This window comes from Oryctolagus cuniculus, chromosome 2 (assembly GCF_964237555.1).
Source record: "Oryctolagus cuniculus chromosome 2, mOryCun1.1, whole genome shotgun sequence".
Lineage (NCBI taxonomy): Eukaryota > Metazoa > Chordata > Mammalia > Lagomorpha > Leporidae > Oryctolagus > Oryctolagus cuniculus.
Window position 1 is genome coordinate 33487140 of NC_091433.1, and position 17119 is coordinate 33504258.

Here is a 17119-nt window from a genome sequence, read left to right on the forward strand (position 1 = left end):
GGGGGCCGGCAAGCGGCCGTGGGAGAGGGGGAGACACTCACCCGCCCAGACAACAACCGACGGGGCGGGGAGGGTGGGAGCCGGGACCAGGTCTCGGCAGAAGGACCGCCTGGAGCTTCCGGAACGCTGCGGCTGCTCCGGACGCCGCTGCCGCTGCTGCTCCGGGCCGCCGGCTGACTCCCCCTCCCGTGTTTGGATTCGATTGACCGCGTCACTCAGAGCCACGAGACCCGGATCTGCCGGCTCCCGCGGGCGGCGGCGCAACAGATAGCAGCGGCTCGAGCCCCCAGCGGACGCGGCAGCCGAGCATGCGCACGCCCTGCGCCTGCCCTGTGTGCCGGGGAAGGCGGGCTGGGCGCGAGCCGCTACGGGTGCACACGTCACGCTGTGCGTGGGGGCACGGAGGGTGGGGGATGTAGTTCCGGTTGGGAAGGGTGGGGCCGAGGACTGTGAAGGAAGCAGGGCGCCGGCCCCTGTCTGCTGAGCTGGCCCGCAGTGGCCTTTGTTTTGTCTTTGCTGGGCAGTGCCTTCTCACGTAGTCTCCTTTGGGCTGAACTGATGACTTTGCCTCTAGAATACCGGGGTGGGGGTGGAGGTGGACACATACTGACGCCCGCTGAGACCGAGCGCACCTGTAGGGCTTGTGTCTTTGATCACAAAACTGTCAGATGTGGCAGTTAATGACATCCCTCCTCTCACCCCTCGTTGCTTTCCCTATTGTTTTTGTCGCTGTTTTGCACCAGAAAACTGACCAATATTAAGTTCAACAGGAACATGAAAGGGGATATGTGACCGAAGATGACCTGCTGGCCAGGAGAGGGAGGGGAAGGGGAGGCAGCGCTGTTGGTAAGAAGCCTGCCCGTGCTTTTGTTGCGTGGGTCTTGAGGGCCTGAGTGGAGGATCCTGCTTCTTGTTAGACCAGGTTTGTACTCCAATTGTAGCCTGCTGGTGTCCTCGCTAAACCTTTGGGGTCCGGGGAATTTCGTAACTTGGCGAAAGGTAGGGCTACTCTATTGTGTTCTTAGGTCCGTGAGTGGACAGACAGTGCCCTGGCTCACTTGGTTAATCCTCCGCCTGCGGCGCCGGCATCCCATATGGGCGCCGGATTCTGTCCTGGTTGCTCCTCTTCCAGTCCAGCTCTCTGCTGTGGCCCGGGAGTGCAGTGGAGGATGGCCCAAGTGCTTGGGCCCTGCACCCCATGGGAGACCAGGAGGAAGCACTTGGCTCCTGGCTTCGGAGCAGCGCAGCACCGGCCATAGCGGCCATTTGGGGGGTGAACCAACAGAAAAGGAAGACCTTTTGGTCTCTCTCTCACTGTCTATAACTCTCTCTCTCTCTCTCTCTCTCTCTCTCACTGTCTAACTCTGCCTGTCAAAAAAAAATTTTTTTAAAAATAAGAGCAGTGGTAAAATGAAAGCCTAAGTCCCCAAGATTTCAACGAGGTGCTGTTACTGAACAACAGGCCTGCCCCACCTGTATGTACTCCTGTTAGACAAACACCAGATGCGCTTTATGAGGAAAAGCTTTATTACTGTGAGGCCTGTGAGGAGAGAGGAAGGAAATCGGAAAGACCCGATCCGGTTCAGAAAGGAGTTTGGGAATTTATGGAGTTAGGGTAAATGGGGGTGAAACTAAGTGAGGGAACATGATATGGAAAGTCCTTTGGGCAAGCACACTGAGAGACATCACATGTTTTGAGGAGGGCTGCTGAAACGTCATCAGAGGTGTGGCACCTGTCATTATAGTGAACTGTAAGGTAACTCTCCAGTCAGTCCAGGTGCTCTGCGCAGGCTCCAGTCACAATTTTGACTCGGCTGATTCCATCCAGTTACATCAAGGACCCTGAAAAGAAGGCTCACCAGATTCTTAGCAAAGACAACTATTATGGGTTAGCAACCTAACAAAGAAATGGGCAGGCAAATGACTATTATGGACTGTTGGTATATTGTTAGGGTCGGAAAAAGCCCACCGCCCGAAGAACAACTCCAAGAGACCTTTCTCTAATGCAACCAGCAAAGGGTTAAATTTATTCATCCAACATGCTGGGGCCCTCTGAACATACAAGGACAGAGGAGCAGCGAGGAACTACAGCATAGGGTTTATAAAGGCAAAAACCACAAAATCGGGAGGGGGGAGAGAATACACGGTTGCTAAGTGGTTGCTAAAATCTTACAATCAGCAATTATGATCTTAAGACATAGACAAATCACATCTTCATTATTAGCCCAGGTAACCCAGGTGCAACCTTTCTACTTTTAAGCTTGAGCAATCATGCTAGGGAGTTTTTGTGCGTTGCCAAGGGTGATGTAGTGCACTGCTATTGTCCCACTATTTGAGATCATAGTTTCAGACCAGAGTCTCACGGTGGGGGGGTGCTTTCCCAGAATGGAGTCTCAAGTGCTCCAAAATGGAGTCCCTACTGTCAAGGTGCTACTTCACTCTGTTTTATTTTCACAGCTGCACCAGGAAGGTTTAAACCTGTAAGCTTAAACTTAACTTTTTACACCCACACATATACAATTTTAACTCTTCAATATAAGGTACCTAAAGGAGCAAAGAAGGAGGAGACTTTATTGCCCACAGTTAGGGTACCTCTTTGCCTATCTTCTAGGATAGATGGAAGCTGTTAAGAAGCCATCTCCCTGGGGGCTGGCACTGTGGCTCACTTAGTTAATCCTCCACCTGCGGTGCTGGCATCCCATATGGGTGCCGGGTTCTAGTCCCGGTTGCCCCTCTTCCAGTCCAGCTCTCTGCTGTGACCCAGGAAGGCAGTGGAGGATGGCCCAAGTCCTTGGGCCCTGCACCCGCATGGGAGACCAGGAAGAAGCACCTGGCTCCTGGCTTTGGATTGGCGCAGCGCGCTGGCCGTGGCGGCCATTTGGGGGTGAACCAACGGAAAGAAGACCTTTCTTGCTTGCTTGCTCGCTCGCTCTCGCTCTCTATCCAATTCTGCCTGTTAAATAAAAAAATTTAAAAAAGAAGCCATCTCCCTTGTGGACTCAAAAGACTTCCATAGCCTCAGTAGCTCATGTCAAGAGCCTTGGGTGATCACTGACCTCATACATAAGAGTGTTAATTGTTTAATTAACAACAGGAGGCACTGTGCACTTCCCTTGCAGGACCTCTGTCACCAAGGAGTTGTACTATGAGAATTAACTGTAAAACTTGTTCTCAATTTGTGTGTGTGTGTGTGCGCAAATTATTGAAAGCTTTACTTTGTATATTGTTGATCTGCATATAAAGTTAATTGAAAATGAATCTTAATGGAGAATGGGACTGGGAATGGGAGGGGTGTGGGTGTGTGGACGGGAGTGCAGGTATAGTGAGAAGAATCACTATATTCCTAAAGTTGTGCTTATGAAATTTTTATTCCTTAAATAAAAGGTTTCTTTGGGGGAAAAAAAGATTAAGCACTTTTTTTTTTTTTTTGGACAGGCAGAGTTAGAAAAGTCTTCTGTTGGTTCACCCCCCAAATGGCCACTATGGCTGGCAGGCACACTGCGTCGATCCAAAGCCAGGAGCCAGGTGCTTCCTCCTGGTCTCCCATGGGGTGCAGGGCCCAAGGACTTGGGCCATCCTCCACTGCACTCCCTGGCCACAGCAGAGAGCTGGCCTGGAAGAGGAGCAACCAGGACAGAACCGGCGCCCCAACCGGGACTAGAACCCAGGGCACTGCCGCCACAGGCAGAGGATTAGCTAAGTGAGCTGCAGTGCCGGCCAAGAACATACTTTCATATAACCAGAATAAAAAGATCATTCTTGATAAATTTAACATTATAACCTCCCCTCAAAAAAAGAAATCATCTTCCTTACCTTGATGGTCTTTTCATCTTCTACCCAACTGCCAACTCAGCTGTTTGCTTAATTGCTGTTTAGAAAGCTGAGTCACCTTTAGCAAATTAGTATAATCTGCAAGAATTTTTTTCAAGTTAAAGTGGATACTGAACATAGGTAAAAGTTTCTAGAAAATTAAAGGTCTCTTGTGAAACAAAGTATTTCCTAGTTAATTTACAGTGATTATAAGTAAGCACAAAGCAAGCTTTTGGGCCCTTAATCTCAGTCTTCAACTCAAATTCAGAGAATTTGAGGTGGAATCAGGTGCCCTGATGAAGTTTGTGAGCTGACCTGTAGCAGAGGAGCTTCAGTTTATGGAACTCTAAACAAAATCTTGTGCACTTGGGTGCACCCATGTGCACAAATGTGTTTGAGAACACAGCTGTGTTTGAGAAAACAGTATGATGCAAAGCTAGAATTGTATGGTTGTTGTATCTCAGTACTGGCTTTATAAAGTAAATGACAGGAAATCAAGATGTTAGGATGCTTGGTAGCTAGCCTCCAGATGTCCTCCAGTGACTCTCACCTCTGAAAGTTTAGTCTTTATAAGGCCTTTGAATCAGGGCTCCTATGTTTGACCAACAGAATACAGCAGAAGCTGTGTGACTCCTTGGATAGGTCATAAAGGGACTGGTTACTGGATTCCACCTCATTCTCTTGGATTATTGCCCTGGGAGAAGCCAGTTGCCATGCCACTCCACTCAAACAGCCCTATGAAGTGGTCTGTGTGGAGAGGAACATGAGTCTCCACCAACAGACAGCTTCAACTTGCCAGCCATGTGAGTAAACCGCCTTGACTGATCCTGCAATCCTAATAAAGCATTTGGATTACTGCATCCCTTGAGATTGCAATCTCAAGGAAGTTAGAAAGGACTAGCTATGACCCACAGATACTGTGGTATAGCATCTTTTTTTTTCTTTTGACAGGCAGAGTAGACAGAGAGAGAGAGACAGAAAGAAAGGTCTTCCTTTTTGCCGTTGGTTCACCCTCCAATGGCCGCATCGCGCTGATCCAAAGCAAGAAGCCAGGTGCTTCTCCTGGTCTCCCATGTGGGTGCACTTGGGCCATCCTCCACTGCACTCCCGGGCCACAGCAGAGAGCTGGCCTGGAAGAGGGGCAACCGGGACAGAATCCGGCGCCCCGACTGGGACTAGAACCCAGTGTGCCGGCGCTGCAAGGCGGAGGATTAGCCTATTGAGCCATGGCACCGGCGGTATAGCATCTTACTAGTTACTTGTCATATCTTTGAATTCAACCTTTCAAAATTCTAACAGTGAAAAAACTACAATGTGTGTGTTTTTCTACATGTCAAGTAATTTTAAAAATAACACAGGAGCAGGCATTTGGCCCAGCAGTTAGATGCCTGCATCCCATATCAGAATACCCAAGTTCAAGTCCCAGCTATAGCTTCCTGCAAATGCAGACCCTGGGAGGCAGCGGGTGATAGCCTGAAGTAATTAGGTCCCTGCCATCCACATGAGACCTGGATTGAGTTTCAGGTTTCCAGTTCCTGGTATCTTTTCCTCTTCTTTTTTTAGTGTTTCTTTATTTGAAAGAGAGAGAAAGAAAGATCAAGATCTTCCATCTACTGATTCACTCCCCCAGATGCCCACACCAGCTGGGGTTAGGCCAAGCAGAAGCCAGGAGCCAGGAGCTCCATCCAGGTCTCCCACTTGGGTGGCAGGGCCTCAGTACTTGAACAAACACCGCCTCCCAGGTGCATTAGCAGGAACATGGGGCAGAGGCAGAGGCAGGACTTGATCCCAGGAATTCAGCTATGGGATGCAGGTGTCCCAGGTGGCAGTTTATAGTATGCATTCTCAGTGTTGGTGGAATGGTAAATTTCCCAACAGTCAACTGATCCTACGTGGTATAGCAGGGCCCTAGACAACTGCCCTCCCTATCATCATACTTGTGTGTGAATACACATGCATATCCATGCTGGCTGTGTATGATCTCTACTTCATCAAAAGAGACTTTTTGCATTTCTGAAATCCCGATTACAAATTAGGGGGAGAGAGAGAGTAGCCAATTGGCCCAGTTTAGTCCACTTCTGGTTCTATTGGCTAGGGGCTCAGGGATAGGGGCAAATATGTGTGGGCAAAGTCTTGGAGAAGGAGGCACGAGCGAGCTCACTTAAAGCAATGGAAGGAGGCCAACACTGTGTTACAGTGGATTAGGCTGCTGCCTGGGACACTGGCAGCCCATTTGAGAGCAGTTTGCTGCTCCATTTCCAATCCTGCTCCTTTCTAATTCACCTAGGAAAGCAGTGGAAGATGGCCCAAGTACTTGGGCCCCTGCCACCCACATGGGAGGCCCAGATGGCGTTCCTGGCTCCTGGTTCCAGCCTGAACCAGCCCTGGCCATTGCAACCATTTTAGGGGTGAGCCAGCAGATGGAAGATCTCTGTCTCTGTAATTCTACCCTTCAAATAAATAAATCTTTTATTTTCTTAAGTGATGAAAAGGAAATAAGAGGCTTTATAGCACAATTGTCTGTAACCAATATTTTGGTGATAATACCAAAATTGTGAATCAGACTCATCGTAGAAAGAAAACACATCTGGAACATTCCACACCCTAATACTCATTTTGAAGCTTGACAGAAATACTAGGATGTGCTAGCCTAAAAAATTCTGTCAAATATTTTAAGTCTTAAGGAGAAAATGAAAAAGTGCTCGTTTCGACTAAATGTAGTTTTAGATAATCATGTATCTGATTTCTAGGAAAAATGTGTTTTGGACCTTGGAGAAAGTTCAGTCTATAAATAGTCATCACCAGCAATGATAACAAATACTTGTTGAGCTCTTTAAAAGGTCAAATCCTGCTGCAGTCATGGTTGAGTTCAATTAAACTTAGTGTATTCTTTAAGCAAATCAATGTGTAGAGGGTTGGTGCTGAGACAATCAGGAAACTGTATTAAAAAATCTTAGTATACAACTTGAATTTTTACATATGTGTACACTAATTTATCTACCACCTAGGCCAAGATATAAAATATTTCCCAAAGACTCTTTGGTTCTCTTTCTCCTTCAATACCTGGAGGGATACCTTTGAAGAGGAAACTAGGGATGAATGATTCTCTGGGGAATGCAAAAAAGAAAAGCAGAACACAGTTAGCTAGTTTGAGATTAACAGGTGGCCTGAGGCTTAACAATAGGACAACTTGTTTCCCTAACAGCATCATAATATCTTAATAGAAAAATTGCTAGCCCTGAAGTTTTTTCTAAGTGGTTTAAAATATTTAAAAAGTCTGCTAAGAAATTTCATTGTTTCCAATTCATTCCTAAAATCCAGATAAATCTGAGATGTTAATGATGATGTTGTTGAAACTTCATGCACCTTTAAAGGGACAGATACATAAAGTGACCACACAGGGTGGCAAGATAACATGTTCAATTTTTTGCCACTTACAGCCATATCTCTTAATTTCTACTGCTTTTAAATTTTTTTAAAGATTTATTTATTTACTTATTTGAAAGTCAGAGTTACACACATAGAGAAGGAGAGGCAGAGAGAGAGAGGTCTTCCATCTGCTGTTTCACTCCCCAACTGGCTGCAATGGCCGGACCTGCACTGATCTGGAGCCAGGAGCTTCTTCTGAGCCTCCCACACGGGTACAGGGGACCAAGGACTTGGGCCATCTTCTACTGCTTTCCTAGGCTAAGACAGAGAGCTAGATCGGAAGTGGAGCAGCCGGTACTCGAACCGGTGCCCATATGGGATGCCAGCACTGCAGGCGGCAGCTTTACCCGCTATGCCATAGCACCGGCCCCAATTTCTACTGCTTTTATTAAGACTAAATTTTAATGCTCAGATTCCTTCATTGCATATTGAAAAAATATCTGGACTGAGGCAGGCAGAAGGTTAAGCTACTGCTTGGAACACCTGCTTCCTATATTGGGATGCCAATTTGAGTTCTGGCTGTACTGTTTCCAATCCAACGGTTCAAGAGTTTGGGCCCCTGCCACCCCTATGGAAGCACCATATTGAGTTCTGGCATCCTGGTTTTGGCCTGGAACAGGCCCTGCTCTTGCAGGCATTTGGAGAGTGAACCAGCAGATGAGAGATACTTCTCTCTCTCTCTCTCCCCGCCACCATTGCTCTCCCTTTCAAGTAGATTAAAATAAACAAAACATTCTAAAAATACATGTGAGGAGGCCAGTGCTGTGGTGCAGCAGATTACACTGCTGTCTACAGCACTGGCATCCCATCTGGGCAGCAGTTCAAGTCCCAGCTGCTCCATTTTTTATCCAATTCTCTGCTACTGTGTCTGGGAAAGCAGCAGAAGATAGCCCAAGTACTTTAGTCCCTGTACCCATGTGGGAAATCCAGATGGAGCTCCTGGCTCCTGGCTTTAGCCTAGCCTAGCCCTGGCTATTACGGCCATTTGGGGGTTGAACAGGCAGATAGAAAATCTCTCTCTCTTCTAACTCTTTCCAATAAATGAATAAATATGGCCCACTGAAAAGGCTTAAAAACAATGTCCACTTAGTGGCGGTGAGTACCCAAACACACAGCTTATGTCTTTGAAAACCTTTTCCCACTAAATAAACTAGTACTTTTTGCAAGTTTGGAGCAGGAAATGTACAAGATGGGCCTGATATATTTTATTATAACATGAGGCTATCAAAGCTATCAAAATCATGTCAAGGAGCAGACATTAGGCCTATTGTTTGAGATACTTGTTGGGACACCTGTGTCCCATATCAAAGTGCCTGGGTTTGATGCTCAGCTTTCTCTCCTGACTCTAGCTTCCTGCTAATGGTGGTAGAAAGCAGCAGTGATGGCCCAAATGATAGGGTTCCTGCCAACCACACTGGAGACTCAGACAGAATTCAGGCACCTGGCTTTGACCTAGCCTAGCTATGGATCTTGTGGGCATTTGGGAAGTAAACCAGTGGATGGAAGATACCGCTCTCTCTTTTTCTCTCTCTCTGTCTCTCTCTCTGTGTCTGCCTTCCATATGAAATAAATTAAGATCCCAAATGGTGGCTTAATGCATTGTGCCACAACATCCACCCCTTGTGGTGGATCTGTCTTGTGCTAACTTAGTTAAGCAGAAATCATGATTCCCAGAAATTCCCTTCCCTAAATCACCCATTGCCATCCTCTTTTTATACTTTAAAGGTCAGTGCAAGGCACCAAGCACTGTTTCAGCTCCCACATGCTGTCACCAACTTGCTGGCTCACGTTGGAGGTACGAGGCAGCAGCCTGGTCCACACCAGCTGAGTCCACAGGCAATGCTGCTGGATCTCCTCCTTCAGCTTCTCTGTGACGCCTGGGCTAGGTGGATGTTTAGCTTCATAATGAAAGTTGCTAGCTTCTCTTTTCCCATTACCTGCATAATTGAAATTAGAGGCTTAGAGGTGGTAAGAGACAAAGACAGGTTCCAGCTTGTCTCATGGGTTCTAGTTTGTCCTTGTTCTCCCCCACTTCACGTACATCTCTCCTTCTCAACTGCTTAGCTGCTTGCCATGCTGACAAGACACAGAGAGAAAAGCCACATATAAACATCTTACCAACTCCAAATATTGTGTAAAGTCAAATTTCTATAGTAAATCTTATATCATTCCCAGTGATACCATTTCTTTGATCAAGTCCTGACTGTACCCCATTACACATTTTTGAATCCTTTAGAATATTTCCTATCAACCCATACCTGAGAAAATTATTAATGGGAAGTTAATAGAACTTTCACCCTTAATTCAAGAATGTTTGTCTGAAGGATAGTTCATCCAAGACTGGATGAAATGGCCTGGAGATAAAGAATAAACTTGTGGTTCTATTGAATACATGAGTGTAATGTACAATATTAGGTTTGCTAATTGCAATATTAGGCTTGCTAATGAGCACTTTAGGGTGGCGGAATTAACTGGAGAGCTATAGGATGTTACCATAGGAGTAGTAAAAATTAAAATATGGTTAAAATTTAGACTGTATGATTTTAAAAATGCACATTATAGAGGCATCTCATTAACTATATGTATAATTGGTATCATATCTGAATGGAAATTTCTCCCCTCCTAGGTAAAACAGGAAAAAGAATAATATATCCACCTACCCTTCAGCCACTCATAGTTGGAAATGAAAGCCTTTACATTTGCCTAAGCCAGGCCGTACCTACTGCTGTTGCTGAATTGGGCTCCTCATTTTAACCAATTACTCAAGGATGTCAGGTAATTGGCCTGGTTCACTGATAACAATTCCTATATAAAGAGCCATGGCGGGCCGGCGCCGAGGCTCAATAGGCTAATCCTCCGCCTTGCGGCGCCGACACACCGGGTTCTAGTCCCAGTCAGAGTGCCGGATTCTGTCCCGATCGCCCCTCTTCCAGGCCAGCTCTCTGCTGTGACCAGGGAGTGCAGTGGAGGATGGCCCAAGTGCTTGGGCCCTGCACCCCATGGGAGACCAGGAGAAGTACCTGGCTCCTGCCATTGGATCAGCACGGTGCGCCGTCTGCAGCGCGCTGGCCGCGGCGGCCATTGGAGGGTGAACCAACAGCAAAAGAAGACCTTTCTCTCTGTATCTCTCTCTCACTGTCCACTGTGCCTGTCAAAAACAAAAAAAAAAAACAAAAAAAAAACAAAAAAAAACAAAAAAAAACACCATGGCTCAGAATGGAAAGCAGCTTTCCTGTGTCCAGTAGGTGGTAAAACTCTCATGAAAGCAGATCAGAACAAGTTGGTTCAATGGGCTGAATTACAGGTTGTATTACTAGCAATGATAGAAATAAAAACAAATACAAGCCCTACTCTTTGAGTACCAGTGGATTTTGCAATTTGATCATCAAGTGAGCCATAGATAATTGGATGATAAATGGAACCCTCATGTGAGATACTGCTCTTTGGAAATTTTTATGGGAATCCCAAGGGCAAACCAAAGAGAAGAAATATTGATGCTCACTGAAGAACCTCTATGCAAGGTCCAAAGGTGATTGCAATCAACAAATTGATGCCTTAGTTTCAGATAAGTTAACATGAGAAAATTCAAATCATGCAGCAGTGGACCAGGAGACAACATACCCCAGTGGCCCAGATGGAAGCTCAAATCATTAATAATGTTCTATTTGCTGATACCCATATAAGATTTTCTGGTTTGAGTCCTGGCTCTACTTCCAATACAGCTTCCTGCTACTGCATACCCTGGGAAGGCAGTAGATGATGGCTCAAGTACTTGGTTCCCTGCCATCCACAAGGGATACTAGGATGGAGTTCTTGGCTCCTGGCATTAGCCTGGCACATTCCTGGCTATTGTGGGCATTTGGGAAATGAAGCAACACATGGAAAATCTCTCTCACTCTTTCTCTGTGTTTGTGTCTCTCTGCCTTTCAAGTGAAATGACAATTTGTTTTGAAGGCAATATTTAATTGGGAAGTATTCCAAAAGGAGAAGGTTCAGCCCATAACTGGTGGATAGATTATATTGATATGTTTTCTACTACTTAAGTAGATGTTGTCAGACCTCAATACTGAAGGAGTGGGGCTGCTGCTGTGGTGCAGAGGGAAAAGCCTGTTGCCTGCAGTGCCAGCATCCCATATGGGTGCTGGTTCGAGTCCTGGCTGCTCCACTTCTGATCCAGCTCTCTGCTATTCCCTGGGAAAGCAGTAGAAGATGGCTCAAGTCCTTGGGCCCTTGCACCCATGTTGGAGACCCGGAAAAAGCTCCTGGCTCCTGGCTCCTGGCTCCTGGCTTTGGATTGGCGTGGCTCCTTCCGTTGCAGCCATTTGGGAAGTGAACCAGCAGATGGGAGACCTCTCTCTCTGCCTCTGCCTCTCCCTCTCTGTCACTCTGCCTTTCAAATAAATAAATAAATTTTCTTTAACGTATAAATGCATCATACTTTGGTCATTTCTTTAGACTTTACTGCCTTGTTGAGATCCCTATGTAAGTGTAAAATTAATCTAACTTGTATGTTCTTCTATTAATCTGCTTGGTGTTAATTTGTTTCTAACCCAGGCAAAGAGCCCACAGAAGAATTAAAGATGGGGGAGGGGAGAGGTGTAGGTGAGATCTGTCTCTCCCATACAATATATATCCTGGATTTGGTTTTGCTTATTTAGTGACCACAGCAAATGCTGTCAAAAAGCTGCAACAAAAATATTGTACTTTGGTCCCCCAAATTACATTTCCTCAGATCAGGAATTCTTTTCCTTTCCCATATGGTGCAATAACGGGCAAAAAGCAAACTCATATGTAATGTATTAGATATCATATTCCTCATCACCCTCAAAGTAGTAGGTTAATAAACAATTACAACTGCTTTGAAATATGCAGGAGTGACAAAGGATTACAGGATTAGTCTACAAACCTCTAGTTTGTGTTTTGCAATTTAATGTGAGGCAGACTATAAAACAATAATAAATATATAGACTATTTTTCTTTCTGACACATACCCCCTTTCCTGGCACACAGCTCCTAAAACTCCTGGGATCTCTAAAATGTTAAGCATATTTTTGCATGCTAATGAGGTAACTGGTGGCTGGGGACTCCTGGATGGCTTCAGGAAAGGGGCCAGTTGCCAGGGGAACCAACCATGTGAGAGTTGGAACTTTCAACCCTATCATTACCTCATTCCAGGGGGAGAAGAGAGTGGATGAAGACTGAGCCGATCACCAGTGGCCAATGATTTAATCAAGTATGCATATATAAGGAACCATCCATAAAAATCCAAAAGAATGGGAATGGAGGTACCTGGAGGCAGATGAGCCCAGAAAGGGATAGAATATCTATTCCCCTTTCCACATGTCTTGCTCTATGTACCTCTTCATACCTCTTCATCTGGCTTTTACCTGCATTGTAATATTCTTTATAATAACTGAGTATATATAAGTAAAGTGTTTTCCTGAGTTCTGTGAACTGTCTTAGCTAGTTATTGACCCTGTGAAGTACTCATGGGAACTTCTATTTTTATCCTATATGTTGAAAGCACACTTCAAAACCTGGAACTTGCAACTGACATCTGAAGAAAGGGTAGTCCTCTGTGACTGAGTCCTTAAGCTGTAGGTTCTCATGCTATCTCCAGTAGATAGCGTGAGAACTGAATTGAATTACAGAACACCCAGCTGGTGTCAGAATTGTTTGTTGGGGGAAATCCACACAAAAGTATTCTGTGTTGTGTTGTATTGAAAGAAAAGTAAGATAAAAGTTTGGTTTTCCTTATTATATTCAAGGTCTAAGTTGGGTACATAAATTGTTAGGTTTATACAGTGGAAGTAGGGAAAAGAGAATGGGGAGGGAGTGATAACAGGAACTTGAATACAAGTCTTCCCTAGTTCACCAAAATTTTTTCCAGTGTCAACTCAACTGTTCCTAGACTGTCTATAATTAAGTTTTCCAGAGGTTTAATTTAATAGCATTCTAAAATAAGACACTATGTATATTAATTTAAACCTTATTGCAAAATTCCAGAAGGGACTGATAAGATTGACTATCCCTTTCCCCATCTTGCCAAGTTGAGCCTAACTGGCAGATGTTTTGTTGCCTCGTGGGCAGGATAACCCCACTTTCTCTCCTTACACAATCTGACCCCTACAGTTGAGACTTGACCAGAAGGGAAGTCTGGCCATGTTCTCATCATACTCCCAGCCATACAGGCTAGTCTGTATGAAGAGTGACCTGCTTCAGGGAGAAAGGTTAGAATTAAAATTAATGATTAATGAAACACAAGTTAAACTGTTGCTGAAGGGAAAGGAGTCAATGAAAAGGTTTATAAAAGGGAAAATAGAACAGTTTTGGTGAGATTCAGAAAGAGGCTTAGAAAAAGAAAGCGATATTTTAGCTTGGACTCACTCATATCTGCAGGGAGAAGAACTCAAAACTACTTATTTGAAGAGCCAAAAAGTGAGCTGAATGCCAAGAAAATTCTCAAAAAAGAATGGGAAAGGGGAGCTCTAACTATGATAGATAGAAAAACGCTAATATGGCTATCTTCTGGTTTTTGTTTTGCAGGAAAATATCCTTATTGAGGAGAATTTACCTTAGGAAAATACAGATTCGGCTAATGATAGAGTGATTATAATTCTTTTAGATTTGTTAATTTGTGGGAGACAGAGAGAGAGACAACACTCCTATCCTCTGATTCACTTTCCAAATGCTTGCTAATGGTCGTGGCTGGGCTGGGGCCAAAGGCAGCATCTGGGAATGTAATCTGTGTCTCCCACAAGATGGCAGAAACCCAATTTCTTGAGTCATACTGCTGCTTCCCAGGGTCTGTATTAGCAGGAAGCAGGAGCCAGAGTGAATCGAAACCAGGCACTCTGATGTAGGATGCAGGTGTCTCAACTGGTGTCTTAACTGCTAGCCTAAGTGCCTGCCCCTAATGTGATTCTTAATCATTTAGCAGGTGTACACCTCAAAGTTCAGATAGCTGTATCTCAGTGAGGCAAACAAATTGTACAGTGTAAAAACAGGAGAAAAATTACACTGGTATTGTTCAATGACTCAGTTTCTGTTTAAATCCATATCCATTCTTCACCAGTTATTGCAAATGTTTAGAATCTGTGTGTGCATGTCTAACATAAGTCAAGTAACTTCTGTCAAACTAAAGAGAATTGTTTTGTCATAATAAGGCCTTGATCTCAGCCTAGAGCAGTAGATTATACTGTGACAGTGAATTCTAGCAGGTTGGTGGGAATTGGCCTGAACTATTTTGTTAGAGTTCTTGCATGGTGTTGACTCCTGGTCAAGACATGAAACATCTTGATCATAGAATTGCTTTGTAACCCTGGGTCCAAGAAGTTTGTAGCACTTTTCAACACTGACTATTAGTATCTGTGAGATTGATGTTTTACATCTCCTTCCAGTTTTGCTGTTGAGACTGTTTACTTGGCAGAATATGCCTATGTGACCAGCAAAATATACTCTGCAGCCAACACTCCATTCTGGGCTTTCTGCTTCCATGGTACTCTGTGTCTACATCAGTGGCCCCTGATCTGAAAGAGAAACTCCATGCAGCCTCAACCTTTATGTTGAGCACTCAAAGGAGCCTGCCCCAGCCTCTGGGGACCCCTTGCTGTGAGGCAATCTTTACTGTGATGTATATTCTTACTCTAAAGACATTGATACATCCTTTTCTTTTAATAAACTCTTGATTCGTAAGCACTGTTGTTTTGAGTCTTCTTTAGCAAAAAAAATTCTTACTACCATTAGTGCACGTATAGAGATTAGCTATAGGTTAGGCTATCATCTGGGGCTCTGTTTAAATGGTAAAGGAGGAGCTGGTGCTGTGGCATAGTGGGTTAAGCCTCCACTTGCAGTGCTGGCATCCCACATGGGCACTGGTTTGAGTCCCGGACGCTCCCCTTCCAATCCAGCTCTCTGCTATGGCCTGGGAAAACAGTGGAAGATGGCCCAAATACTTGGGCCCCTGCACCCACGTGGGAGACCCAGAAACTCCTGGCTCCTGGTTTCGGGTCAGCTCAGATCTGGCTGTTTCTACTTTGTGTAGGGAGCAAACCAGTGGATGGAAACTGTTGCAGCCATCTGGGGAGTGAACCAGCAGATGGAAGACCTCTTTCTCTGCCTCTGCCTCTCTGTAACTCTGGCTGCCAAATAAATAAATAAGTCTTTAAAAAAAAAAGTAAGAAAGGGAAGTAAAGTATGGCAAAAGGATGCAATATGGCATAATTTAGGAGAAAAATGGGAGGAAAATAGTAAGCAGGATATTTCAACTCCAGGACCCGACTACTTACTGGGCGTGGCGGGAGTGAGTAGGGGGGTGGTGTCCAAAACTGGCTGCTCTAATTCTAGTTACAAACATTTGTGACACACAGTGATTTATTTGAAATTAAGATAGTTAGCTAAATTTGCAGTTGCTATGCTATCAGGGTGTGGTTGCCTAAGAGCATGGGCACATCCCAACAATTGGTGTTATAATATTTAAATATATTGTGTCACATCTCCCCCTACTCCAAGCTAAAAGCATCATGGTTCATATATAAAATGATACTGTAATAAAATTTAAGGGAGGTGTTCATGGGTAAGTCAATTTGTTTTGTGAAGTATTTTGAAGCATCCAACATGAATTGAAATGGGAAGAAGTAGGAAACAGAAACCTCCCATGCAAGATTTTCAGTCTTTGAGGGTAAGCTAACTAGAGCCAGGGCAAAAGTTCGCAGAGCATATGATCAGCTGGATACAGCAGATAAGAATAGGAAAGACAGGATATTTGGCAGTATTTCAACAGCACAGCATAAAAATCAAAGAAATATTATCCCAAGATTATAGAAACCAAAGTATTTTTATTTGAACTTGTGGCAAAATCTAGGACAAAAGTATCTGGGCAGAATGATCTGTATGGGTGGAGGCCTGCTTTCCCTACCAGAAGACTGATCCTACGTAAAAATATAATTTAAGACCAGATATCAGTTCCAACAATTAAATCACTCAACTACTGAGTAACATAGGGCCAAAGACACACATTCTGGTTATTTAGTGATTGAATCAATATGACATAAACAGAATGCATAATCTTTGGCTTTGATAAGTAGTTCTCCACCCAAATACCATAAATTACATTAAGCAACAACTGCCATTAAATTATGAATGACTGTCCAGCACTTACTTGCAAGCAAAGAAGACCATCAGGGACAGGCTAAGGTGAAATGTGATAGTCATTAGCCAGTAGTAGTTGAGGCTTTTTGGTGTGCTAAGCCTACATCGTGCATTAGGTGTAGTATGTAATTTTTCTAAAAATTCTGTATATAAGATTATCATTACCTTTTTGCAGATGAGGAAATTGAGGAACATTAAGGTTACCCAAGCTTTCTGACCTTAGCCAGAGCTTTCAATCACTGTCCTCTAAAACTCTAGCCTTTCTAGGCCAATGTTTGATGATATGTGCAGGGTGACTAGTGGCGGGAATGCAGAAAGAATTTCTGAAAAGTAGAAAAGCAGACCATGAATCACCAAAATAGATGACTTCAAATAAAGAATTAAAAATAAACAATATCTCTTTTAAGTTATGCATAATTTATATGAATCATAGCATCCATTTTTTTAAAAAAATATTTATTTGAAAGAGTTACAGAGAGAGGGAAAGAGAGAGAGAGAGACCTTCCATCTGCTCTTTCACTCCCCAGATGGTCACAACGTCCAGGCTGGGCCAGGCCAAAGCCAGGAGCCAGCAGCTTCTTCGAGGTCTTCCACAGGGGTGGCAGGAGCCATCTTTTGCTGCTCTTCCCAGGCCATTAGCAGGGAGCTGCATCAGAAGTGGAGCAACTGGGACATGAACCAGTGCCCACATGGGATGCCAGTGTCACAGGTGGTGGCTTTTCCTGCTACA

The 17119-nt window shown here is 44.5% G+C and overlaps 1 protein-coding gene and 2 long non-coding RNA genes across 4 annotated transcripts in view; 1 reads left to right on the forward strand and 2 right to left on the reverse strand.

The window, feature by feature from the left end:
- Positions 1-374, reverse strand: part of SMIM14 (small integral membrane protein 14) — an 80209-nt gene extending 79835 nt beyond the window's left edge. Inside the window, exon 1 of the mRNA XM_051842486.2 lies at positions 42-374. The gene's annotated coding sequence lies outside the window, so the exon portion shown is untranslated. The remainder of the gene's footprint in view (positions 1-41) is intronic.
- LOC103352466 (uncharacterized) lies at positions 294-15583 on the forward strand. Of its 2 annotated transcripts, XR_007918078.2 has the most exons (5): positions 294-922; positions 4420-4613; positions 9866-10014; positions 12415-12472; positions 14640-15583. It is a non-coding gene; the product is annotated as an uncharacterized lncRNA (long non-coding RNA). The 2 variants fall into 2 exon arrangements; XR_007918079.2 differs by lacking the exon at positions 12415-12472.
- Positions 1396-5225, reverse strand: LOC138848438 (uncharacterized). The gene is made up of 3 exons (XR_011386208.1): positions 4361-5225; positions 3814-3909; positions 1396-1842 (listed from the first exon to the last, which is right to left on the reverse strand). It is a non-coding gene; the product is annotated as an uncharacterized lncRNA (long non-coding RNA).
- Positions 15584-17119: the final 1536 nt, after the last annotated feature.